General features: G+C 40.6%; 1 protein-coding gene and 1 long non-coding RNA gene across 3 annotated transcripts in view; one reads left to right on the forward strand and one right to left on the reverse strand.

The window, feature by feature from the left end:
* LOC147328018 (uncharacterized) overlaps positions 1-13,758 on the reverse strand; it is a 28,448-nt gene extending 14,690 nt beyond the window's left edge. For both annotated transcript variants that reach the window (XR_015129908.1, XR_015129907.1), the window contains exon 1: positions 1,168-13,758. This is a non-coding gene — a long non-coding RNA (uncharacterized LOC147328018). The remainder of the gene's footprint in view (positions 1-1,167) is intronic.
* The window catches only part of LOC147328017 (uncharacterized), a 63,555-nt gene that overhangs the window by 41,487 nt on the left and 506 nt on the right, over positions 1-21,562 (forward strand). The gene's annotated exons all lie outside the window — the stretch shown is intronic.

Raw genomic sequence — 21,562 nt, forward strand, 5'->3', positions numbered from 1 at the left:
ATTCAATGAAGAAAAGTCATACATAAACAAGATGCAGAAATGCTGCTGCCGTCTCTGGGTGGAAGCTAATTAAAGATGCACTGAGACGAAGCGGAAAACTGTCCTGTGGTCTGACCGATCGTGGATGTCCTGTGGTCTGGGATAAAGAAAAGGGCTTGATACCAAATTATTCTTTTTGTAGTTTTTTAAGACATTTCACAACAAGAAATTGGATGATTCTCGCAGGAGAATATCTGATTTAAATAAATAAAAGTATCTAATTTAAATAAATAAAAAATGGGGATAAAGGATACCTCATAGACGCTTTAAATTAAAAAAAAATTGATGCAGTTTTGACTTAAATTTCTAATTTTTCCCTTCTCTCTTCCACTTCTTACACCTTTCACAATCTCTGAAGTGAAGTTATCACACATGACCATTTTCTTCCCCAGCTGCAGCAGATGTGCAGTTAACTAAGAAGACAGATTGTGTGCCAAATTATAGAGAAACAGCTTGTGTTTGGTGATATTTGCTGAGTTATTTGAAGCGTTGCATTTGAAATTACCTGCTACTTCAAACAAAGAAAACCAAGTTCATTTTTGCTCTTCTCCTTCTGTAGCACCTACTAGTACGACTGCAACTTTATGTCATCTACATCCATGACAGGGATAATGCAGGGGGGAAAAGGTGTGAGTAGCGTCTGCAGGCCGGCTGGTTGGCTGAAATTACTTCATGATATGTTGATTGAGTATCATCTGTCATCAGCTGGAAAGAACTCCAGGCTTTGGGACATGAGAAATGAACTTGGTTGATATTATGAATGAAACTTTCTTTTTGATTTCATTAATAATTGAAGGTGCTGGAATGCTGTTTGTAATCGCACAGGCCCAGTTTAACCCCTAAGATTGGTTTAAATCTTCTCATCTGTTTGGGAACAGTGAGCAGAAGCCACCATGCTTGGCACTGAAATTAACTTACACATTTAGCCAGGTACCGAAAACTTATAAAACTTTACAGATGTTGCAAAATGGCCTCATTCTAAAGGATATTTGAAACTTGACATGAACTTTAAGCAGAATTGAGCATATGTGAAGCAGAAATGAAAGCAGAATAGTGTGACATTTTCTGCTTTCCAATGATTGATTCATGTAGAAGAAAATTCCATAAAAGAAGCGTGTATTTACTTACATGGCTTTAAATAGATCCTGTTCCACTTCACACTAACATTTTGCAATCCATTCGCCTGCAATAAGATTTTCATCCTACTCTCATGGTGAGGACATTATACATTAAACACTCCCTCACACACACAAAGTATGGGCCAGTTCCTCCTACTATTTCTCTTAATGTGTCCCTTGTGCTGGAGGTGTGTAGCTGCCAGCATTGTTCACTGGACTCTAACAGCTGTGTGTATTTACCGATGATAAACACACAAGTTGCTGCAGACATTTTAGCCCTGTAACTGTGTTTAGTAACTGGTAACGTTTATTTTTTATTTATTTGTTTTTTTAATATAGGAATTGAAGAACAATATTAAAAGTCTGTAGGTGCGCTTTTGCTGTTTTTCTTTTTTTTTTTTCTGCAGCCGTCTTTGTATCTGTTCAGTATCTGTCAGAAAACAGCACAGATAAGGCGTTCCTGCATGTTTGCACATCCAAGACTGGTCCCACTGGGCTGTGTGAGCTGTTCCTCCAGTGCAGCTCTGGGGTGTGGATCACAGGCTGTGCGACGGGGCCTCCTGATGCAGCTTCTGGGTCAGGCCGTTAGGAATTATTGGTAAGTCTGGAGATGCAGCTTCAGGGCTGGGCTCATTGACTCTATGAAAGGGTAGTTACTTGGGTGGGGCACATCACTGGCCTCCCACACTTAAAGTTTTTGTTTTGTTTTGCTTTGTTTTAAATATGATGTGCTGGATCACTGGCAGGTAAAAAGGGCTTTTTTCCCTCCTCACTTTTGCCTATGAACTCATTAGATAGGTGTTTTCCCAAAGCTCAGTTCAGGCATGAGAGCTCATGAGAAGATTAAACAAATGAGAGTGAATTATTGCTCAAAAATATTAGCTGTAATAAAAATATAGAGAGAATTTATTAAAATTCTGCAAAATCAGAATGATAATTCATCCTGCCAACGCTCTGCTTGTATTTCCGAGCTCATTCTTTTATTCAAGCTCGAATTTCAAAGCATTTTTAAATATGCTGTGTTTGGAGCTGTTAATAATTTGGTGGAGTTGGGGGAGATTTAAAGGAATTTTGTGGTTTGCCAAACTTTGCCTAGGGAAACAAAACTCTCACAAACACTCACAGATTCTTTACACATGACTAATAGTGATATCAACACATACCAGATAAGGTACTGTATAGTGCTGCAGTTAAAGAGGGTATATTTTAGAACATCTCCGGCTGCAGCATTTGTGTCATTCCTCTTTCTCAGAATAAAAAGGAGAACTTTTTTTTGTAAAGTGAAAGTGCAGCAAAGAGCAGCATTTACCATAGCTTATCATAACATTTGTGAGAGGAGTGCATTTCATATGCAAGGAATGTCTGACTCATTTTTCCTGTTTGTGTGCGCTTGTCAGTTATATCTTCAGAAAAGCTGATCTAAACAAGATTACTTAGATCATTTACACGTCTCTTCTCCCCGCAGAGCTCAGGGGACTGTTTTTTTAGCTGTCACTTTGCATAGACAACGGAGGCCTAACTACCCAGTTTTACATAGCAGTTGAAGCCTGATAGCAAGCTTTCTTGGATAAGCTTCCTGCTTTAAATAAGCTCATGTGTTTTATGCTGTAAACCATTCACGAGTTCTTCAGCACTTTCAATCGTAGCAGATTACTCATCGTAAACGGAAACGACAATATTTTGTAACCATTTTTTTTAAATGGAGAACTTGAAGCAGCCAAATGAATCATACTTGTACGCATCTGAACTTTATTGGAAGGATTCAGCACGTGAAAATGCACACGTGTTCCCTCAGATGCGCCTTTTGCATTTTTATACTTGTAAGGTTGACGATGTTCAGTGCAGTTCACTGTAGTTTATCTTTAATTGGTCCCACATGTACAGTGTCAGAGCACCAAATTCGTATTATTCCACAGGTTTAAGTAGTCCGTAAGCAACACACTGTTCACTCCTGTTTGGGCATCGTTTGCCAAAAGCAACTGTGCCCAGCTGCGTCGGGACATTTGATACATTTGTGGGCTTGTTTTAAAGATTGGAGGACAAAAAAGTTCAAACACTGTTGATCATTTAAATTAAACGTTATACAGTAAATATTCTGTGCACAAGGACAAGAAGACAGTTTTAGTTTTAAACAAACTTTATTCAGCATTTTACTCAACCAGGAACAAATCATTTGACAAACTTTATTTTATTTCACTTTTTTTTATATTGCATTGTCTTACATTTGTCAAGGCCATTATCGATTATCAAAGGACTCAGTCTCTCCAACCCTGTCTGCATCTGCCTCAGTTCAATCTACAAATAGCCATGTCCACGTATAGGCCTGGGATTCAAAACTTCTTCACTCTATTTTCTCTGGGCCATCAGCACAGCACCAGACAATCCCCCCTTTTCATATCTCTCCAGCAGATGAACTGTCTAACCTTGTGTTAGTGAGCATTACTCTAATTTAAAGTTCCCTTGATGGACTATGGCCAGCTGCCTCGGGGCAATGGCTCTCGACGACACTATCTTGTGATGGGATTATACAGACACATGCACACAAATGTCCTGTTTACCCCTTCCTGCTCAGCTTGATTTCACCAGTTTGCTCACACTTTTCAAGCTTTTTCCAGCTAGGTAGAAAGAGAAGGGGAATGTTCAGGAGTAAGCTTGAGAATCCTCTTTTCACTTCTCTTGTCATTGTGGAGTTCTGATTTATTTATTTTTTAGCCATTTTAACTCTCACAGAAGCACTTGAGCAATTGCAACGCGCATTATTTCTCCTGTATTAACAGGACTTACAGGACTCCAAAACAGTTGCAACAGTTGCAAAGATTTGTTCTGATAAACAATCTTATCACTGAAGCTGGTGACTCAATGGTGACGTGCAACTTTGGTGGATGAGACTATAGCAAGTTTTACACATAAATTCCAGGTAATGTTGAGAGAATCAGGTCTGCACATTGTCCAGAGTTGGCTTTTCTCACATGTGATAGATGCATAGTGACACTTGAAATGCATTGTGCAGTTTAGGTTTGGGCAAAGAGTGGCGACTGGATAGTCTGCGCAGGAGGCGGGACGTGATGCAAACTCACTCTGTGAATTACCTGAACCTTTCACACATGTGCTCATTTGGACTTTACTTTCTACAAGGAGGCTGCCTGGGTAATGTCTGGTCCAACTGATATAGATATTTACATTCTAATATTCAGCTCCGCTGGTTAATGTTAGAAAAGTTCAGAGCTACAATGCATTTGAGAAAATGAAGAAATATTCCCTGTAAGATCTGACATGGAGGTAGCCGTCATGATTTTGACAGTTAAATGACAAGTTTATCAGCAAGACACTTAAATGAGACAAAACACAATAAAGCTTCTGTGATAAACATACTTGAGTTTATTTCTGCATGACTGCAGAAGCATGTAGAAGCGACGGGTTGAATGTGTAGAATACAAGCCCTCCATTCTCACTGCGAGACATCAGACCCTCAAGGTGAGACATTTATAGGACATAACAAGAAATTCAAAGGCTTCATTCTTGAAAAACGTGCAGTGTTTTGCACTTCCTCTCCCTCCCGGAGATAACGTTGCTATCCTCAGGGAAAGCAGCTGATTTATTGACAACACAGCACCGCAGCTGAAAGTTTTAAAAGCAGGGGATTTTTTTTTTTTTTTTAACTTGAACATTTTATGGACTTTGAACCACGAGACACAGCGTGGCAAACGAGATGGAGACCTCATGACTCCCAACAGACAGGACAAGCGGGGAGGGATCGTCTCCCCCATCAGCTCTCTCTGTGGGACGCTTTTGTTCGATAAGATGTCATGCACCACACCCGATTTAAGTCATGTGCTCCTCATTGAATGATGACCAACACAAGTCAACAAGGATGTGTTTGTGTGTGTGTGTGTGTGTGTGTGTGTGTGTGTGTTTGAGCCACTCGGTACATTTTGCGCATGTTTGTTGTTTAAGGTCATATCGTCCATGTTGTGCTTGCATATCTCTGTGTATGTCTAAGTGCATATTTCTTTGCTGCGTAGCCAAAGTATGAAAGAATGTGCTGGACTGGAGAGAAGGTGCTGTGTCCCTGTGAGTGGGTGTATATGGTCTGGGTCAAGGCTTTTTAGTACATTAAGACCTTAACTCTGCTCCAGGGGACTCTTACTCCACACCCACGCCTCCATTTATTAAACTCTGGACCACATCAACATTCCTGGGATTAGACACAAACCATATAGCTACACATGCACTCGCGATATATTATCGCTGTGAGATACATTCATATATAGCCAGCATGAAACTGTTGGTCAGCCCTCATGTGAGAGCTTAATAGGGTCTTTTGGCTGTAATGAGCAGAGGGACTGACACATTTATTCTGTATCTAAGGGCACTTTGCAAGATAATTAAGGTGGCTACAACCACATTTAAGTAAATTCTCCTTCATTTGCTCAGTATCTAAAAAATATAAAAAAATGGCCTTGAGTATTCCACCCGGTTTGGGGGGGGGGGTTGATGATGTCTCCAGTAATTCGCAGTATAATTTTGGATATCTGGTGACAACTCAGAAAAGGTTGAGTCACAACTTTAAGTTGTTTTTTAATTTCACTTTTGCAGTTTTGTTATGTTTAGGCACCAAAACTGCGTGATTATGGTTAGGAAAATATTTTTGGTAACCATTTCCTGGAAGACTGTCTCTTTTTAGGTGAGTCACGATGAAAAACATTAACCAGCCCCAATATGATTTTCCTGATTTTCTGTCAAAAATGTGTTACAGTGGCTTGAGAGGTTTTCTTAATTCACTTCAGTTGTGTGAATTAACTTGCCAAATTACATACGTCGCCTCGAAGCACGATGTATTGTAAAGTAGAGGCCAGAAAACAGAGAAAATCCCAATATTCAAACATTAAACTGAACAAGCACTTGGCAACAGTGGGAAGGAAAAACTCCCATTTAACAGGAACAAACCTCTGTCAGAACCAGGCTCAGTCAGGGGCAGCAATCCAGTTAATGGTACATAGTACACGCTTGTGAGCACAGAACGCCCGCCCACTGACTTCTATTAACGAGGGGCAGCCAATCAGAAGAAAGGAGGATGAACTAAGGGGCTGCACCAGTAATGTCCAGTATAATATAAGGATGATGTTGCTATAAATTGACTCCAGCAGTATCCAAACATTTTTTAAAAATGGAGCTGGATATAAGCACAATATAACACACACACACATATATATGGAGGTAATACACAGTGCTCTCTTTTGTACAGGGTATAAACAGCATACTGAAGCTCCCTCTCTCTCACTGTCACACGCACTTCCTGTTAAGCCTTTAATCACAAACATGCTCTTTTTCAGTCCTCATGTTTACCCAGACAGATCAATCCAGCTGATCCAGCAGCTGCTGGACCTTGATCTCAAACTACCCCTGACAGATAGAGCCCCTGTTGGACGACATGCTCACTTTACTGCATGGGTAGAAGCAGGGATATCATTTATTTAGGCTGCAAATACCAAATTTATGATTGTGTGTGATTGTATGTAAATGTAGTCTATCTAGTGGTCCAGTGGAGCTACAATCTCTTTTAGAGGGGTATCATTATGTATGAGTGTGCATATATTTGCACGTACAGTGTTATTTCTTTGCCTCTGTACTGGTTTATGGTTGCACACATATATTCCTCTATGTATTCCACCTGTGCATGCGCCTGCATGCCTACATAGTGGGTGCTTGCTTCTGCATTAGCATGTGTGTGTCAAGAGCATGGGTTGTAACTCACTTTGACTTCGAGCGAGGCCCCTGGCAGGGAAAGCTGTGGGCCTGGCAGGTCTCAGCAGGGCTCTAAAGCGGCTCAGCTCCGCTGGTGGCTGCAGGCCCGTCTCCATGTCACTCGGAAGATGTGTTCACAAGAACTCCTTACTGGGAGGCCTCCAGCAAGAAAGCAGGATAAATGTCATCATGTCTTATTGCTGGCAGCCATGTTAGCTCCACAATAGGTTCAGAGAGACTGTGCTGTAGAGAAGCACAGAGATTCATGCCAGTTGATTTGTACAGTGTTTGCCATTTTCCCATTATTAATGGCAGCAAGGCCACTGTTAGAGCTGCTGCAGGCCTGCCAGGTCTGCCTTAGAGAATAGGCAACTATGTGGCACCTCTTAAATTTTATCTCTGGCTCTTTCTATTCAACTTTCTAAAAGTACACAAAACAAATTAAAAGATTAATAATAATATCTGACAAGGAATTGACTTAAAAGTTGCTATACTTAATTCTGAAATTGATATATTTAGTTTAAGTAGCAGTATTATAAAACAAGGGTTAGCAGCCAGCTTAGCTCTGTAAAATATGTATTAGACAAAGTCAAAAATGTATATTTTTAAAATTTATATCCCATATGTTTAATGCACATACAGTCAAAATAGAAGAAAAGGTATGTTTTTTGGGATTTATTTTTAAAGAGCGGGTGATTTATGTGAGGAAATGTTCCCCGATAAACAGAAACTGGACCCAGTAGCAATATGAAGAGGAACTCACGTAGCTCTTAGATGAAAATGCCTGCTAGGCAGCAAAGTATAATTTCTGTGTGCTACGGTAAACAAAACAAGTCCAAACACATCAATCACATATCAAAGGTCATGAGGCTTATCTCAGAATACAGAGTATGTCTTTAAAATATGGGTGCTGTTCTCAAGTATCTTTTTCAAAGTACTAAAAGTGGTTTCAGAACATAACTCGTGTGTGGGTAAAACAGCAAATAACAAGTAAAAAAAATTAGTTTGATGTAATTATCCGTTTTCTTGTTCAAATGCTTCTTCACTTCCTAAAAGCAAACAACACAGAGAAATCATTAAGAGTTAAAAACACTGGAAACACTTTCATCTCCAACAAAGGGACCATTGTGGTTTTTCTTTCAGATGTTATAATCAAAAATGTCCCAAAAAAAAGGAAAGAAAGAGGAGAGGTACTAAGCCAGTTCCCTAGTTGACATCTAAAAATGACATGCTGTCTTCTGGCCCTGGTATTTCTAGAAAAAAATGCAGCATTATACATATATAATATAATATAATATAATATAGTTTCACTATTATCTCAACAATTCACAAATTTAGATTTTTGCCATTATTGTATTTAAATGCATCGTTCATTGCCATGAATTCACAATAAATTTAATATAATCTAAAGATGCCATGTAGCTCAGCACAAACAGCCTGCCTGCCTGGATTGCTCGGGCCGAGTAGGTTGAGACAGGGAATGAAATGCATAAAGACGTGGATGTGGAAAGTGGGTGAAGCGATTCAACTAAAAGAGGGAGAAAACACAAAGATAGAGTTGTGGGACGAAGGTGGAATCGGGTACAGAGAAGCGAGAGCGGAGCCATAGTGAGAGCGAGGTTACGGCCTGGACCCTGACCCAGATTTTATATATGGTCTCTGACAACCTGATCTGACCATGCTGCTGTGTGGTCTTCTTGTCTTTCCATTCGTTATGGGTGCATGACGACCACAGAGATCTCCTCCTAGCTCTCCGTGCAGTCGTTTGACGAGATGGAGCACGTTCGTTTAATGCCGCATTAAAGTGACGCCAAGCTCGAGGTCAGACGTCGCAAGGTCCTCTTTTGTGATTTTCAAAAATGTACATGCTCATCCAGCAACGATGGAGAGAGAGCTAGAAAATGGAGATCCATATAATTACGTTATGCAGCTGCTTAAAAACAGAGGTTTGTCAGTATTATGAATAAGAACATTTTCCATGCAGACTGGAAAATGTCTTAAACTCAAAGGGTAGAAAATTTATTTATGTACCAGCAAAGAGAAGAACACTCTGTGCAAAACAAAGTCACTGGCAGTTTGTAGGAGCTCGGCTTTTAGTTTTGCTGGTTTGCTGACAATGCCTACGCCTGCTTGGTTACTTAATGGCCAAGAAGGAGCAAATCCACGTGCCCATATCAGCAAACGTACATGCTCAAAAAAACAAGAATCTACATAATTTCTCTTAAATCTTTCTGCTTGCAACAAAAGGTTTTCATTCTTAAAATATTTTTTAATTTTTAAAAAAATCCATACAGGGATAGAAAAATGTACAATTCGAAGAAGTAGGCAGATCATTTCTCTGTGTACCAGTAAGAGAAGAACACTGGGTGCAAGCTGAAGTCTTTGGCAGAGGTTGCTGGCACTCGCTTTTTGCTTTTGCTGGTTTGCTGGCAATGCCTACGCCTGTTTGGTTACTTAATGGCCAAGCAGGAGCTATAACCAAGCCAGCTTCTTTAGAAGAAGAAATCAAGATTTTGGGGCATTTGGCAGAGTTAATGGGATTATTTTTTAATAGCCAGTATTAATAATTCATAATAAAATCCTATCAGAGAGACACTATCATAGTAGTGTCTGTTGTAAAGCTGCGGTTTTTATTTGCTCCATTATTACTAGCAAAATAAAACGGGGAATGGGTATGACGTTGTCTTTATATTTGGGAGGTATTACAGTTTATAGGGGGGCCGAATGTCGGTGTACATTTCTTGAATTTATAGCCTGCCTCTGTGGATAAACATAAACCGACACACATGCGCACAACTACACTGTGTGTTGAGATCACTGGGAGTTAGGTGACAGATACTGAGAATGCCTGGGCCTAAATTAAGCCCACTGCTTCATCAAAAACATCCTGCCTTTCTGCTCAGGCTGAGATTGTGTTCGCTTTTCACGGGGAGCTCAGGTAAGCTAGTGGGGGCAAAGGCACTTTTATTCACACGCACGCTCAAGCATTACATTTTGTTACAGAGGCTGTGAGAAGCGATGGAAAACTGTCCTGTTTAATCTATTTAAAAAAATAAGCGCTATTCCTCATATTATTCTTATCACATATTTGCGATGATAAAATTGACTCACTGCAGCGTTGCTGTTTGTTGTGCCAAGAACAAAGACATGGAAAAAATGTAATATTGCTTTATAACCGTCGCTCCTTCTCTGCAAATAAAAGACATGCACCGCTTGGGATGATTCCTTAAATGTACTGTATAAATTCTTTAAATGATGACAACATAGCTGAGCTTAGCCGAGTTGACACTCGCATGCATACATGCACACAGATGTCGTTAGAATTCTAGAAATGTTCCTAGTGCTGTAGGTGTGTGGCAAGAAGTTAAAGTAAAGAGTTTTACATAAAAAAACCATAAAAGTAGCTCATAAAACACGTTTTACTTTAACGTAAACACTCAAATAAAAATCTATACATGACACAATGAATGCATTATTTTGATTTTTTACAGTGAGGATCTGTTCAGAATGAGTTCTCCTCTAAAACACACGAAGGCATGACCTTTGCTTCAAATGCAGCATTGTTCTTCTGTTCAGTTACTTCTAGGAAATGTTTTGAGTACCTCTTTCCATATGCTTGCTGGGAAGGAGAATAAATTCACCTGTATATACACACGATCACAGTGTGACCTATATACAGTAACAAAGAGCCAAAAAATTGGGTGTGAGCATAGGAGGCTAAGGAGGCCAGGAGGGAGGGAGGCAGGGAAGGAGGAGGAGGCGAGTTCTGCACCACTCTGCTCCAGCTCCGACTCTACTGGTGACCCCGCGGCTGTAAATCTGAAAGCAGAAGACCATTCCTCACTTCTTGTTTTTTTCCTTTCTCCTTTTCACTCTCTGGCCCTTTCACATATCAGCGTCTGTGAATGACTTTCAGTATTTGATCTCGGCTCATTACATCTGCTCGGCAAGTCACAGTAGGATATTTAGTTTTACAAGTGAGATCGGGAGGTGAAAATAAGCGTTTAGTTGCAGATGTTTGGGACTCTTTCAAACGACAACTTGAAGTTAATCAGATATGATGTGACCGTCACCACAGCAAATGTCACTGTTGGCCTCTTTGTGTTAACAGGCAGCTTAATTAAGCAGTCACGCTGCCTCGACGTTCAGTTCGGTAAGCAGAGCTACATCGCGAAAACAAGTATTAAGCCATTTTTACTCGTGCTCATTAAGCATGCATGTCTTCTTATTTACACCCACTTCAAAGCTTTCTGTGTGACAGTTGCCAAGCGGGGGGAAAAAATTAAAGGGAAAAGGCGAGAATAAGAGAATAGACTCACTAATACAGTCAATTTCCAGGAAAACCTGACTGTGACCAGTTAATTATCTTGATGCCTAACACACAACATGTCTGTCTTAGCCCGAATTCAATGCCGTGGCAGCTGTTAGAAAAGAACAAAATTTGGTGACGGCCAGGTAGAGGTTTTTAATGCAGGTCCCACCGCTTTTCACCAAACTACGACTGAAATGTTTGTCAAAATGACACTAAAGGTATAATATCTGCAGGGGAGTTGCGTTTCCCTAGCAAAGTCTTCCCAAATGAGTTCTCCTAATGTAATAGAGTAAACAATTCTTGGCTTCTAGTTTTAGAGCCAACTTCCACATTTTAATGTTTACCTACCTAATTCCCTCCAGCATGAGACTGGGTGGAAAAACTGCCATACGACCGAGTCACAATTCCAAAACCTTAATGAATGACTGTTTTAGTTAGGATTTTTCAGGGATCATTGTGCATTACCTGTCAAAATTAACTATATCAGCATTTCTGAAGACACTGCCGGAGTCTGTGTGTGGCTTAGTATGAAAATGTCCATGAGCAAAAGACTAATATACGTTCTCATGTGTGTGATCTGAGATCATAACTCTGTGAAACAGTATCAACACTGGAAATGTGGCCTGCTCTTTAAGAGCTGCTATTTTGCCAACAAAGAATGCCCAAAGCTTCATTACTAATCTAACTATATGACAAGACTGACGAGAGAACCTCAGAAGGAAACTGAAAACACAATGAAGATTTAAGCTTTACCAGATTTTAAGAAAATGATCAAGACTGTGATTTTCCCACATGCCGTATTTAGTCCCACAAGGATCCTGTCAAGATCACTTGAAAGTTGTGCAAAGTTTGACCTTTTAGTTCTTGTTATTTTACAGTGATTTAACAAAAACTACAGCAGGGAGAAGAGTATAAATACTATTAAAATATTACAGCTGGTGTTTCTGACACAATCAGACAACATTATGTCAGCTGAAACCCATAGAAACCCAGGCAGACGTCACAATATTTTGGACGTCAGACAGCATCCTGTCAAAAAGACTGCAGTATGCCCAGTTTTTGTTTGGGTTTTTTTGCATTCTCTCTTGTAGTTTTATGAATGTAACACACAACATTTTGGAGCGCGCACACACACACAAGTGAGCCAACAGAAAGATGATATTGGTTCTGTCAGTTGTGGCGATGGAAAGCAATAAAGTCATTGTCCCTGATCACTGAATCTCGGTCAGTGTGCTAGCAAAATACGGTGTAATCTGTTTCATTATACCGCCTTAGAAAAATACAAGCCAATAACATTATGCTTGGTCAAGTAGGAGTCATGATACCTTTTTCACTGCTTAGCTGTCAGCTTAGAACAGAAAACTTGGGTTAGAGTTTGCACAGGCTCACCACAATTGGACAATGGAAAATTGGAAAAATGTTGCCTGGTCTGATGTGTCTTTATTTGGAAGGTGAGGTCAGTATTTGGTGCAAACAACATGAAAGCATGGATTCATCCTGCCTCGTATCAACAGTTCAGCCTCGTGGTGGTGGTGTATCAGTGTGGCAGACATTTTCATATTTTGGGCCCCTCAAGTACCAGCTGAGCATTTTTTAAACACCACAGTCTATCTGAGTACTGTTGCTGACCATAGTGTACCCATCTTCTTCTGGCTGCTTCCAGGAGGATAACACACCACATCACAAAGCTCAAATCATCTCAGGCTATTTCTTTAAATGAGTTCCCTATCCTCAAATTGCCTCCACAATCACCAGATCTCTATCCAACAGTGCACCTCTCGGATGTACAGTCAACAAATCTGCAGCAAGTGTGTGATTCTATCAAGTCAATATGAACTAAAATCTCTGAGGAATGTTTCCAGCAGCTTTTTGAATTTGTAGCGAATGAAAGCAGTTCTGAAGGCAAAAGGGGTTCCAACCAACTACTAGCAAAGAATAACTAATGAAGTGTCTCGTGAGTGCATATATCTGATAGAAAGCGAGGAAGTCTCCTAAATAGGTCCCCGTTTAAATTAAAAGTTACATATAATCTAAACATTTAAATGGTAGTGTTTGCTGGAGTTGACGCATGACTTAGATTTCCAAAATCCAACAGACAGCAAGACCCTTAGGCATGAACTTACCTTCCATTTTAGTTTGAGCTCAGCTTATAGCGGTGATTCTGAATTGGATTATTTGTATTTGAGATGCAGTAGCTGATAAAATCTACAAGCACCCTGCAGGCAAAACTGCAAACTCGCACAAATGACGTGAAGAGTGGCTGAAATTCTGAGAATTATTCCTGGAGGGATTGCTCATTGTATAAACGGGATGCTTATTCAAGCTTTTGACATTTTAAATGATGAAAGAAGTTGTGTAGTTCTTTAATAGCTTTTTAAATACTGGCTTTGTTAGCTTTGCACACTGTTGGATACGGATGGGTAGAGAGGGGAGGATGGCAGGCTGGGGTCTGATGAGGGGAATTTCGTACACTGACAAAGTTTAGCCAAGTTTATCTTACAAACTCCATCACCTCCTGACCCACCCCCTTCCACCACCATCCTCCCGTACAGCTTTTAGGAAAATGGGAGTGCTTATTCTCTTATGTGCATGTGCTTTTTAACAAGTTGATTTATGAAACAAGTGTAACTGTTTCTAAGGCTTTGTTGGTAAGATAAGCAGCGTTGCCTCTACATCTCCTCAGCTGATGTTGCTTAAAGGCATTTGTATCCTCCCCTGGCTTAATACAGCCCGAGACAATTTGGCAATTATTCGCACAGTTTGAAATGTCAGCAGACGTGAGAAAACTGAGAGGATATGAGTCTGTGATTCATTGTTGTGTCAATATTTCCAAATAAGAACAGGCTCACTGTGCTGTAGCTCCACGTAATCACTTTTAAGTATGATTAAAACCGATACCTTTTAATGGAGCCATACAGGCGTACACACCTTTCCAAATGTAGGTGGTGGGAAAAGGAAACTGAGAATTGTTGGCGATGAGCATATACTGTATCTCTCAAGTCCTCCATTTATATTCATTATATGCGTTGGCGCACGCGTGTTTGAATGAACTGGTTTGTTTTGAGCACCCTGAGCTTTCAAAGAAATAGCTCGGCATTTTTGAGAAGCACGCGCACTTTCTTTCTGGCCAAGAGTTAGATGAGAAGACTGATACCATTCCTGTGTCTGTAGGGTGAGCGTGCAGCTGGAGCCAGGAGCTGTGACGCAACTTGTTTTAATTCAGTTTAGGGATGAAATGATTAGGTGATTGATCGGTTAGTAGATCGACGGAAAATTAATCAGACTTGTCTGTGTTAATGCAATTATCTCTGCAGTCATTTCGAAAGCAAAAATGTGAAAATACTGCCACATTTTCTAAAATGCCAGAATGTGATGATTTTCCTTGCAGTTTTCTTACATGTTATAGATATAATTATTAACTGAGGAGGAAAACTGCTAATTAAGCACTTATGCACATAAGTTACAAGCAAAGTTTAAAAGCTGGAAAACACCAGTGCAGTCATCTCTACGCCACGGTGCTGGACGGCAACAACATCATCACATTAATCAATACCAGCTGATGTATAACTCTGAGGAGATAGTTACTATCAGGGTTATGTGAAAGCTGATTACTTTCCTCACTGTTTGCTCAGGTTGAGCCTGTTGTCAAGGGCTGATTGGCTGAAAGCAGGTCAAGAAGGTTCCTTCTCTCTATTTATTTATTTATTTTCTTTTAAAGAGGGGCACACAAGAAATGCCTGCTCCGCTTTTGATCGCCTCGACACTTTTGTTTGCAGTGTTTGCTCTAGATTTGAGTGGCTTTCAGATCCTGCTGGCACACACCCTAATGGTTAAAGTCTCTTTGCATAAAGATTGGAAACGCGAACGTGGCTAATATGACTCGGCCTGTCAGCTCAGTAATTACCTCGTTTTATCTCCATCAATTACAGCTGTACAGAAAGGATTAGGTAAACAAAGGTATTTTGTGTCAGACTCATACCTTGTTAGAAACTGGACGATAACAAGAAGACTTGAGGTTGCCAAGAAATCACACATTAGCCCTTTGAAACTAACAAACTAGTCTTTTATCACTTATATGAGGTGCTTGTAGGTGGAATTTTTATTAACTTATAACAGAGAAGGCATGGCTTCTTTCACATTTTTGTATTAGGCATTATCCCACAAAGAGGATGCCCACAGATTTTTGGTCCCTCACAAGGAGATGCGATTCAGAGTAAAAGGAAATGTGTGGTTTAACTGTTTAAGATTTAATTTACTCAAACATATTAGACTTTTCTGTCAAAGACATTTGCAGACAACATTAAATTTAAAAGAGAGCAATTAAAGAGGTGTGTGACACTCTTCTTTTCTTTAATATTATAATATGTTAGAGTGATGAGCCAATGAGCCACGAGCTCGGGCTTCAGACTGCTCCAAACACTCAGTTTCAGGCAGGTTATTTTCTAGTCATGGCTCTTTATAATGTGAATAAATGTGGATGTCCTGGTCATATGAATAACACCGAAGCCCCACCACCGTCCAAATCCTTTGCTTGTGAGGGGCTACCAATCAGCAGAAAGTTAACGTAAAGGGAGTTAAAATAGCTTATTCCACTAGTTGAACTGAGAGCCTGAACAGTATTAAAACAAGGGATTATTTTGAACTCTGAATCATGCAGGGCTACTCTAGTAGAGTCCAAGAATAAAAATAAGTGTTGGGAATGAGCATAATAGGTTCTCTTTAAGTGTTTTTTCCACATAGCGATGAAAGAAGAAGAAGAAGGTGTATTGGAGAAAAAAGTCAACATTAAAAGTGGCGACATGACCATAGGAATTTGCCTCAATCGGAAACCATGTTTACGCCATTCCTGCGCGGACTCTAAGTTGTACATGTTGTTTGCAGTCAGACATCTACGCTGCCCAAAATTACCCATCCTGTGTGTCAACGAGATAAGTCAACACAAAAACAGCCAAGTACGACAAGAAAACACAAGAGGCACGAAGAATGAAAAATGAAACCCTGTCAACCCAAATAAGAACATCATGCAAGCTCTTCTGAATATTTGGGATGCAAATGTAACAGATATTTCCAAAACTGTTGGTTTTGGAGTCTAGCCTGCGCTGCACCGCTGTTCTTATGCCCAAGGAATGAGAAGGAAGTTCCAAGAAGGCACATTTCTGGGTCGCCTCAGGCCTGGCTGTCACGCCGCGGCGCCTATTACTCCTGCGCCAACATGAAACAGCTCGTCGTTTAAAACTAAAAAGATGTGCTCCACACACAGGCGGCATATTCATGTCCACATCAGTTGCAAAGATTACTGTGAGAAAAAACAATGCAGGTGCTGATATTTCACAGACCTGTCAGCTGTGCAGCTCAACAATACATGCACACAACAAAAGAGAGCATAAAGGACATAAAAACACATGCACAACCTGCCTTTTCTTCTGAAAAACTACTACGAAAGGATCATGCTGCTCCTGTGACTGATGATTTTGCCAACATAAAGACTGAAAAAGCAGCAATTGATGTTTTCCAAGTGGCTTGAAAAACTTCCACTGACAGTTTCGATTGAAGCGGAAAACCTCTTTTCTGTAATGGAAGAAGGTTTTGGGGGAAGATGGGTTTTCCCTTTTTGTAATATCCTCAGAGCCATGCTTGGCACCGACGCCCTCTGGACTGGAGGATCTTGGCTCGGAGCAGACAATGGGGCTTCAAGTGAGTCATAGCAAGTAGAAGAAAAGATCAGAGAAACCATAAAGCTTTGTCATGCTGCTGATTAGCTGTAACAAATGTTACAGGGAAGTTTTAGGGATCGCAAGCTTTTGAATTTAATGGAACACCGCACTAAAAGTGGCCGAGCGGCAGCTCACCATTAACCCTCTTAGCTGTGAAGAGCAGCAAAGAGTGCGAGGAGTAAAATGGCCACCTTCTCATTTCGCCCGCTGAAGTGCTTGGACTGATAAAACACTCACTGCTGCGGGTTTGTTTGGTGAGAATTGGCTGCGGAGCCACTTCTTTGGCAAATGATCTTCCTGCCAAAACAAACAGCCGCTTTTCTTCACCCCTTATCCACATATGCACACAAACACACACATTTTACTTGCTGACTCCACACAATGGCATGACTGTATCTGCAGCACCAAACAGACATCTGCCAATCGCCCTGCGGACCTCATTGTTACTCAACACCGGGGCACACAAACGCTGAGCCGAGTTCAGTCTCCAACAGATTTTTGCACTGCAACGAGAAAGTTGCCAATGAGGTCTGCCAACGTGCATCGCTGACCCCGAATAGCCAGAAAACAACTGGAACCTGATGTGCCCCCGGACTGTGGTGGGTAAGACAGAGAGAAGACAAGAGAAAAGGAAAGGAGGCTGAACTTGAACTCAGCTCAGGCAGCAAAGCACCTCTCAGCTACGAGGACTGCATTCCTCTGCATACTACACAAACATCGGCACTGTATCTGCACTTGCATATTCAAACAGAATGACAAAAATAAACAGCTGACGATGAAGCATGGCTGCTGATTGAAGTCATGGCTCAGTACCTGCAAGCAGTTACGCATACCCTATAGAAGACTAACAGAAGGGAATAATATGGCCAGGTGCATTTGTGTGCCACATTTGTGTTTACAGTTATAATCCAGCAAGTCTAAAGATCTCATATGACTATGTGTACAAAAGACACACCTCCTTCTCTTATTGCTAAAACCTGGGAGGCATGTGCAGAGTTTATTTTGACCTTTCTGTCTTCCTACAGCATGATCTGACTGCTGTGTGCAGCAAAGCCTTGGCTTTTTGTTTGTTTGTTTGTTTCATTTACCACTGCAGCATGCCGTTTCCAGATCTCTTCAAAAAGTGGCAACTGAAATGTATTTCTTCAAGAGTTTATTTATCGATGCTGGAATTCATAAGTGGATCTTTCACATCACTCAGTCACTGCGAACTGAGTCATAGAAGCTATTCATAAATCGAGCTAGTGATTTACTTCCACCACTCAAAACGTAAGGAATGTCTTAGCTAGTAGAGACAGTAATAATGTGTAACTCAGTCACTGGGAAACATTTGTGGCTCCATCTAATAAAAAGCAATCATTGGTGCCAACAGGTCACTGTAGTACCAGCATAACCATGAAACATTTCCATGGTATGCATTAAAAGTAGCTGCCAATTTTATGTGTGACTGTAATACTTTTTATATGTACATTCACAGAGGGATATTTCGTGTGGGTCTCAGAGTGAACAGTATTCAAATGATTTAAACTGGATTAGCGGACAGCTGATGTTTCGGGGCCTCCGGTATACCCAGCGGATAGCAGGCCAAGAGTTCCTGTTCGATGTGCCAATCACTGGTCATGAAAGCAGATGCATTTTTAAAAAGAGAAACTGTTGTCAGGCAGCAGATGACAGGTTCAAAATTGCATTTCGGCTAGTGTGTTCCCCGTTTTGCTTCCCCCTACACAGCCTGCAGACCTGCAAGCAAGCGAAGCCCACTCAAACATCACAAGTCAACCAATGGAATCCAAAAAGGGTCCGCTACCAAAACTTTTGTGCTGTCTTAAAACCTGGTTTCAAAGAGCAGAGGTGGGTGTTACACAATTAGTGACATTTTTACTTGTGTTTAACCCATTGTCCCAATTTTTCCCAGTGAACATTGTGAATATGTTCTTACTTTCTTTGTAGAAAAAATGAGTAGTGTGAGAAATAATACTTTTTCTTCAGCATCTCCGCTGCCTGTTCCTACCCCAGCTCAACCTGTTATTTTACAAAGATCTCTGTTCAAAACTGTCTTTCAGTCTTATCAGTTTGCTTTCATTAATCAAGACCAGAACGCTATCATCCACCCATTAAAAACAGAAAAACAGCTTGTCGCCTCTCTTCTCAGTAGTTACAGGCTAATCTTAAAATTACCTTTTATTGCTAACATTTTGGAGAATGTCATAGCTAAGTGGTTTGGACAAAAAAAGCATCTTGGTAGATTTCAGTCTGGCTTTCATAGACCTCATCAAAACAGCTCTTCTTAGAGTCTCAAACAACCTCTCGATCCGAAGTGGTTCAGGGAAATGTTCTGTTTTGCTGATGTTGTTCTGACCTCTGCCATTGACACTGATGACAATCATGTTATTTGTCATAGGCTGAGATACTGGTCGGTCTCTATCGGCGTTCTCTTTTAGGGCCCTTACTGTTTCTCTTATATCTGTTCGTTCTTTAACACATTTTGAGCACTCAGAAGGACATTTCTTAGCATGGCTATGCAGATGACATTCAGTTATATATCTATTTTAAGCTCCAAGATATTTCTGTTGCACATCAAACTTATGCGAATAGATTCTATTAAAAGTTGTTTAGCTGACAATTTTTGCCAACTTAATGAAGAAAAAACAGAAGTTCCTGTTTGTGCCTATAAGGCTACGTTCACACTGCAGGCGAAAGCGCATCAAATCCGACTTTTTTGACCCTATGCGACCCACATCCGATCATGGTATGACAGTGTGAACAGCACAAATCCGATATTTTCAAATCCGATCTGGGTCTGAATCCGATACATATCTGATGTTTTAGAAAGCGACTGCTGTTTGAACGGTCATGTCGCATTAAATCCGTCTTTTACGTCACTGACACAAGACAGACGCCAATTATCAGCCCTGGCCATCCAGTGTAGATGTCAGTGAAACTGCTGAGAAGACAACGTTGGAGAAATGTGAACATTTTATTTGTACTGTATAATCTGCAGATTCTGACAGAAATCTGCAACTATCCTTTGAAGCACCGCTCCTCTCTAAAACAGCAGTAGAGATAATTATTAGGCCATATGTAAGTAACAAAATAACTTTATAACTTAAAGCAAAATTGGGAAATGGAAAGTCTGAAACAAGTCTTTATATTAAGGGCCATCAGTCAAACAATACTGGTTGGTCTGGGTCTAAACAGAGCGTGCTGTGTGTGATGTCTTCTTTTGCGCATGCGGGCCGCTTTGAGCGTTCACACTAGAGCGCGTTTGCTGTCACATTTTATTTGTAGTGTAAACAAGCAGACAAAAAAATCGGATTTGATAAAAGAAATCGGAATTGAGCATTAAGACCTGCAGTGTGAACGTAGCCTAAGAGATTTGTGCCTACGGTTATGGAAACTCGGCTCGCCAAGGACTGGCGTACATCAGTGGAAGTTTTTACCCATACATCTGACACGGCGGGGTGCGCCGATGTGTGCGGAAGCAGGACCCAAAAGCAGATGATGACGAGGAATAGTAATGATTAACAGAAAAGTGAACCTTTATTGCGATGACGGCAGGAAATGAACCAAGAGACCAAAGCAAACAGGCAAAACACTAAGAAACCAAAACACTGAACTGACAAAACACTAAGAAACAAAACACTAAAGGTACTAAGACCAAAAACTATAACTATGACCGAGGTGGAAAAATAAACAGGCTAAGACTATGACTATGACTCTGGTGAGAATAAACAGACGAACTGACAATGGCATGAAGAAAACAAAAGGCTTAAATACAGACATGAGGTGATCAGGGGAAGTGGCGACACATGAGGAAACAGCTGACTGACATGAATCTAATGACAGGACCAGGAGGAGTGAAACTAAATACAATGACCAAAGAACACATGACACTGTCAGAATAAAACAGGAAACACTAAAACTAGACATGACAATACAAACTTAACATACCAAATACGTGATGAATAATGCAAGAACTCAAACAGAAAACCCAGGAACAATAACTGCCTAAACTAAAGGCAAATAGGAAATAACACAAAACTAACAACATCTCAAAAATTGAGAACAATACAAAGAAAGCTCAAAGTGCTGGGTCGGAGACCCAGCCTGTGACAACATCCCCAGCAGGTCCCTCTCCAGCAATCTCTCCATCTGAGCCTGAAATCTGTGAACATTGGGGTATCTTTTAAAAGGCAGCTAAAAACTTACCTTCTGTTCAGAATTTTTGTTTGCAAGCAGAAGCCAATCAGAAGAAAGCTGGCTTAAAGCAGTGGTTCTCAAATGGTGGGGTGTTGAATCACTGCAGGTGGGACTCAAACAACCAGGTGAAAAATATGGGTTAAAATAAGGGTTATTTTTAGAGAAAATAAAGGGTTTGCTTATGTTAATCTCCTGACCTTTAAGTAAAAGTCAGCTTGAATCCTTCTTTGCACTGTTAATGATTGAGTGTGGGGTGTGAACATTTTTTGCCTTCTGAAATGGGGCGTGCCAGAAAAAGTTTCGGAACATCTGGCTTAAAGAACGGGGAAGTGCACTAAAATGGCTTATTTCAGTCAGAGTGACGGAGAGGCTCCACAGAGGCCCAGTATAACATAAATAAGGATTATTTTGAACTGTGAATCTTGCAAAGCTACTCT

Source organism: Aulonocara sp. 'chitande type north' Nkhata Bay, linkage group LG6, assembly GCF_057382095.1.
Source record: "Aulonocara sp. 'chitande type north' Nkhata Bay isolate Kocher_YH1m ecotype deep benthic linkage group LG6, A_spYH_male_GT1.1, whole genome shotgun sequence".
In the NCBI taxonomy this organism is placed as follows: domain Eukaryota; kingdom Metazoa; phylum Chordata; class Actinopteri; order Cichliformes; family Cichlidae; genus Aulonocara; species Aulonocara sp. 'chitande type north' Nkhata Bay.